The sequence below is a fragment of the Panthera onca genome, chromosome C2 (assembly GCF_046562875.1).
Source record: "Panthera onca isolate mPanOnc1 chromosome C2, mPanOnc1 haplotype 2, whole genome shotgun sequence".
Classification (NCBI taxonomy): Eukaryota; Metazoa; Chordata; class Mammalia; order Carnivora; family Felidae; genus Panthera; species Panthera onca.
This window is the reverse complement of record NC_138347.1, coordinates 74,080,440-74,086,889: the sequence shown is the minus strand read 5'-3', so window position 1 is coordinate 74,086,889 and position 6,450 is coordinate 74,080,440.

Below are 6,450 nucleotides of genomic sequence, written 5' to 3'. Positions count from 1 at the left end.
GGACAGATGTAGTCAGATGGGTGTAGGGCAGTGGTTGCAACAAGGGTGATTCTTCCCCATCCCGCGGAACAGTTGGCAGTATCTGGAGACATTTGGGGTTGTCACAACTTGAGAATGCAAGTGGCGTCTAGTGAGTACAGCCAAGAGATGAGGCTAGACATCCTCCAGGGGACAGGACAGCCTCCTGCAGCCAAGCATTATTTGGACTGAGGTGTCAATGGTGCTGAGGTTGAGAAGCACAGATATGGAAGGTGGATAGTTTTAGCAGCAGCATAAAGGATGGATCACTGAGGGGGTGTGGGTTGGAGAGGGTAAGAAGACCTGAGAAAAAATTATAGCAACAGCTCGGATGCGAGGCAATGAAAACCTGAACGAAGACAGGGCAGTGAGAATGGAGAAAAGAGACTGAATCAGGAGGTGATAATAAGGAGTGAACTGGTACAACACGGTGATGGATTGGTTATGGTGGGAAGTGAGGTGATACAGTGGGGCTGTTACAATACAGGTTAGGCCACCATAACAAAGTGAGTCAAACATAGCAAGAGCTTAAGCAAGACGGATGTTTATTTCCCATCAAGCCTGGAATGGTGGCTTGACTATATCAGGGACCAAGACCCCATCCATCCAATTGCTCAGCCATCTTCAATCCATGCCCACGATGGTTGCTCTAGCTCCTGCTTTCATGTTCATATTCTAGCCAAGGGAAAGGCAGGAGAGAGGAAGCATCTCAGTCCTTCTCTTTAAAGGCATGACCTAAAAGCTACACACATCACTTCCGCTCATATTCCATTGGCCAGAACTTAGTCATGCGGCTGCCCCTATCTGCAAGGGAAATGTAGTCTTGAGTTGAGCACCATATATAAATGAACACTTTTAGGGGCGCCTGGTGGCTCAGTCGATTGAGCATCTGACTCTTGATTTCAGCACAGGTCATGATCCCAGGGTTGTGGGATGGAGTCCCACATCAGGCTCCACGCTGAGCGTGGGCTGCTTAAGAGTCTCTCTTAGCCTCTCTCTCTGACCCTCCCCTGCTCTCTCTCTCTCTCTCTCTCTCTCAAAATAAAATAAAACTTAATTAATTAAAACTTTTATAACAGTAGAAGAGGAGGGAAGCAGCCATTGGTAGGCTATTAGCAGTCCATGCTATGGGTGATAACAGAAAAAGCCATGAAAGGAACAGCCAGGTTTTTGGCATGAGGGACCCAGTAGATGGTGGGTAACATTAAGAGGACTCGTGAACATGGAAGTGGTAAGAAGCAAGGGGGCAGACTCATTTTGAACAGGCTGCCTTTGAGCCCTGTGGGACCACAATGTGGACTGTCCCACGGAGCCTGAAATCAGGGTCTGAGCTCAGGGCAAGGGTCTGGGTGGGAACAGAACTCTAAGAAACCACAGAACCATAAAGGGGAGATAGTCTAGCAATGGTACTTAATCTGGAGTCCATAAGCCCCAGCCATTAAAGCAGCCTCCCTACACCTAAAGTACTGACAGGAAGTTGCAGCCTATGAATTTCCTGAAATTGTCTGTAAGTTATGTGGAAATGTGCTGTATGCTTTTCCAGGAAGGCAGCTCATGACTTTCACCAGATTCTCAAGGATCTGGATGCAGAAGAAGAGGGTTCAGAATGGCAGCCTGGGTATCTCCCCCGTCTTATTACTGAGGCAGGTAGAGGAAGAAGAGCGAACCAAAGGGACCAGGAAAGAGCAATGAAGGTGGTCTTAGGAGCAGCAAGACAGAGGGTTTGGATGGGCAGCAGGGAGCAGGGTTTAAGAAGAATGGGTGGTAAATCAGTGAGGCCCATGGATGTCGGGAAGCCTGTGACAAAGACAGTCAGTGGTTTCGAGGGAGCGGAAGGAGCAGGTGGAGGAGACACATCCCAGAGGGAAAGATTGGAGGGAAGGCCAGGCCTGGCTTTTAGGATGGCAGCAGATTAAACATGGCAGAGGTTGAATGGAAATGTCCAGTAGAGAAGGAGGTAATGAGAAGAGCAGAGATAGAGCAAACGATATCTTCTTCTGGAAACAGGCTCCTAGCACCAACTTTACCACTCGGGTGTGGTCCCAGCAGCAGAAACAGAAGTGCTCGCTGTCACAGAAAGGGCTCAGACTTGTAGGGTGCTTTCCACCTCTGCCTGGCAGTGATCGGGACCTTGGCGAGTTAATCCACCTCTCTGAGCCTCTTTGTCCCCGTGTGTGAACTCAGATAACCACCTGCCTGATGTGAATAATGAAAGGACTAGAAGAAAAATCATGTGTGGAAATGTCCAACTCAGGTCCTGGTCGCAGCAGATGCCCAGTAAGTGGGAGGGCCTTTCTACCTTCCCAGTCCTTCCCTTCTGATAGGATTGTTGCTTTTTAGCTCACATCAAAAGGGCAGTCTTTGAGGAAAGGACCTTATAATCTTCCTACTTGTCCCAAAGGGGCAGAATTCGGTCTATTTCAAGTACTGCACGCCAACGTCTTGTGGAAGAATGAAGCCAGAAACACTGACAATATATAGAATAATACCAACGGGGCCAACAAGCAGACAGTCACCTTCTTAAAATCCCCAGTGACAGCTGCCAGACTCATCTCCATCCATAGCTGGTTATTAGTGATGTTTCTGCAAAGACGAGTGTCATGAGATTGTCCTCGGTCCCCCGCATTCTGTTCCCGATGATGATGATGATGATGATGTGTTCAGAGTCATGAGTGTTCCAAGGAGGCTATTTGGTCGGAGGCTGTCAGGCCTGGAAGCAGTGGGTGGAGGAGAGAGGATTTCACACGTGAAAGAGCAACCTTCAAACAAACAACTCAATTAAAACACCGGCAAAGGACCTGAGCAGACATTTCAACAAGGAAGATACACCAATGGCCAACAAGCACATGAGGAGATGCTCAGCATCACTAGTCATCAGAGAAACACAAACCCAAAACCACAGTGAGGTACCATCTCACACCCACAAGGATGGCTGCTATCCAAAAAATGGAAAATAATAAAGGGTTGGAAAGGATGTGGAGAAACTGGAGCCCTGGTACATCACTGCTGGGAATGTAAAATGATGTCGCTGCTATGGGAAATGGGATGGCTGTTCCTCAAGAATTGAAACACAGAACTACTCTAAGATCCGGCGATTCTTCTAAGGGTGCACCCAAAAGACTGAAAAGCGGGTGGTGGCACTCCAACGTGACTACGCTTAATGCCACCAAACCGCGCAAAAAAATGGTCACAGTGGTAAATTTTATGTTCCGTAGATTTTATCACACACGCGCGCGCGCACACACACGAAACGATCCTCAGATTGAATTATGCTGGACAGAGTCGAAGACCATTGTTGAACTTGTGAAACGTTTTTCTGGGAAATGAAAAATTAGGCCTTCGTGCAAACGTTATCAAAAATAGAGAACACGCAAAGCCAATCTAAGCTGGTTCCTGGTTGACCTGCATGTGGACAGGTCGCCGAACGCACCCCTCTGCTCCGGCCTGAACTCAGCTCTCCTGGCCCAGCGGCTGTGTCCCTGGCCTTTGAGGAAGGCTGGCCTGCCTTTGGATGATGTGCATGTGAGCCATCATTCCCTCCCCTATAATTTTGTCTTTTATATTTTTTTCCACATTTTCCGTATATGACTTGACAGTTTTTATAATGAAGTGAACATTCCTTAAATGCTCCATATTTTAAAGACCCCGCCCTCCATGCCAGCCCTTGTGAGCAAGGGCACAGTGTTTCTCAGAAGGGACCTCCGCTGCCCAGCATTAGCCCCCGGCATGCAATGCTCTCTTCTCCCAGGTCAGTCACGAAGGACAGAGGACGGAAAGGTTTGCTCAGCCAGGATAGGGCAAGGAAGGCATGGCGGGGTGGACACAGGCCTTTGAGGGTGAATGAAAGGGTTTGAAGGGGGTAGGTGGGCATTTTAGGCGAGGGCCCAAAGAATAGATGGTGTGTTTGTAGGGAGTAAGTTTTGACAGAGAGCTGGATTATGAAGCCCTTCTAAGCTGGGCTGAGAAACTTGAACTTTTCTCCATAGGTGATAGCGAACCGGGAAGGGTGGTGGTCATTATTGTTTCATTTATTTTATCAAGGCCCAGCCTGCCCGGTCCAAGAAGCCCCAGGGTCTGTCTTCTCATCCCATCAGCCTCCAGAACAGCCTGAGCCCAGCCACGGGGTGTCCCGGAACGTACAGACGGACTCAGGTTAAGTTTGCCAAGTGTCTTCTTAAACACTGTTTTTCAAAAAGAGCCCGTCCATCCCTTTCCTTCAAAGGGATTCCGAGAGTTTGAGGCCAGACAGCTGACAGATGGGGGTAGGAAAGAGTCGGGGCTGGCTGCAGGAGGAAGGGAAAAGTTCTCTTTGGCCTAAAGCAATTCCAGTTACATTTACTGGCATATTTTAATATGAGACTTCCAAATTTTATGCCACAGTAAAACAGAGCAGCCTTTGAAATGATTAAACTAGCAACTTCATAGTCCTCACGGCTGGAGCGTCACCACACCTAATTAAAGGTCAGAGACGGGTGCTGGAGGAGCTGTTGTGTTTTCCTTAATTATTACATGAACGAACAGGTCTGTTTTGAAGGACATACATGACTGAAGTTTGCACAGAAACACAGGGGCACGTGGGCTCAATCCAGGGAGCCCTAGCCTCCCCCTGCTCCCCCACTTTGAGAAACCTGCCTTGCTCATCTCCCTACAAATTCTTCTCAGTGCACAATCCAAAAAGGAACAGGAGAAGGTCACTTAGCCAGATTCAAGGTTCAAGAAAGACATGGAAGGCTAGGAGCTCAGAACACGGACCTCAGCAAGTCCTTTCCCCCTTTGGGTGCCAGTTTTCACATCCGTAAAGTGGGACCGGGCGTTACACTAGATAACCACTTATGGCAGCCTGTTATTCTATGGAAAAAAAAAATCTTATCTTTTTGGCTCATCTCATCTGATAAAGGAGAAGGGAAGGGAGGGAGGGAGGCAGAAATTGTTCAGAGTTCCTATTTGCATCCACCTTGACTAACTGCAAGCTTTCCTAACTCCTTGCACTGCCTACCACACGTGGTGCCCAGACCAAACAGCTGTTTAATAAATGCTAATTGAGACCCTCTTTCCATCCTTCTCCCATGGCGCCCGTATAGAGAGTGAACCAAGATGGTGGATCTGGAGTTGAAGAAGGTAAAAGCAGGTCTTGAACAAGGGAGAGGTTTCCCTTAGGAGGTTTAGGGGACTGCGGACAAGAATTTCCAGTGAGGTCTGAGTCCTGGGGATGGAAATTGTCTCCAGGGGCCTGGAGAATGTTTGCACAGAGTCCTGGGGTTGGCCCTGGTCTCCTCAAGCTGGGTGGGAGCCAGAAGTTCTTGCAGAGTAGGAGGTGGTTTGCTTGGATCCAGGTAAGACTATGGCCAATCGCTGGCTCTTGTTCCGAGCCTCACAGCCTTCTGGAACTCAGTTCCATAGTAAGTCCTGAAGACAGCCTTTCAAACTGGACCCCCTTTGGATGGCTTGCGCAAGCTGAGGCATCTATATAATTCTGTCTCCTCTCTTGCTTTGAAAATCTCTAAGTCCAGCCTGGGTTGGATTCCAGGCCATTTATCCGATCCCATACTTTGAAAGGTCACAGTAGCTACAGTTCAGAAAGTCAGACTCCCTCATAGACATTTTTGTCTCAGGCCTTTGCCTCTCCCCACCCCTCAACATCCCCTTTTCTGAAGGGCTTGTCAAGAAAAAGAATAAATCCAGTAGAGTTTTCCAAATAAAATTGGTATCAGAAGGAATAGAGTTCTTCCTTGGTTCAAACAATTGCTTAAAACTGTGTCATCCAGAAACATTTTTGCCACCTTAGAGTGGTCAGGATTCTCACACCATTACTGACCCAAAACCACAGGGTTTTTTTTGAGAGGGGAGAAAGAGGATGGGGATTGAAAGGACCCTAGATTTCATCTAGTTTAACTATGTACTTTTCTAGAAAAGGCAACTGATTCCAGAAAAGTCTCAGACAGTGGTTGGGATTAGAATCCAGTATTCCCTGTCTTACCCCACACTTTCTTACTATTACTCTCTGTTCTTCAGAAGAACAACATGTTACTTTTTAAGACTGCCTTCTGGTCAACCTTAGCATAAGAAATAAGACAGATAAAATAGCTGTTGCTCCTAATAAATGAAGCTATGTTATTGCTCCAAAGGGGAAAACACTGCCACGTGATCGTAATGAGTCTAGGTCCCATGTGAGAGCCACCACCTAGATCCTTGGAATGACAGACTGTCTTCTCTGGCATTGGCCATTTCCATGCTGGCAAATTAAGGGAAGTGATTAGGCTTCGTTTCTGACAGGAGAGGAGTTTGAAGACAGGAGTGCCATGATGGTGCTTATTATAACTAGAAACCTACAATGAGGCAGATAATGGTTAACAGGATGGAGGGGAGGCCCAGATGACAAGTGACAAGAAGGAGAGAGCTGGCATCTGGGCTGAATAAGGATGTGCCCTGGGC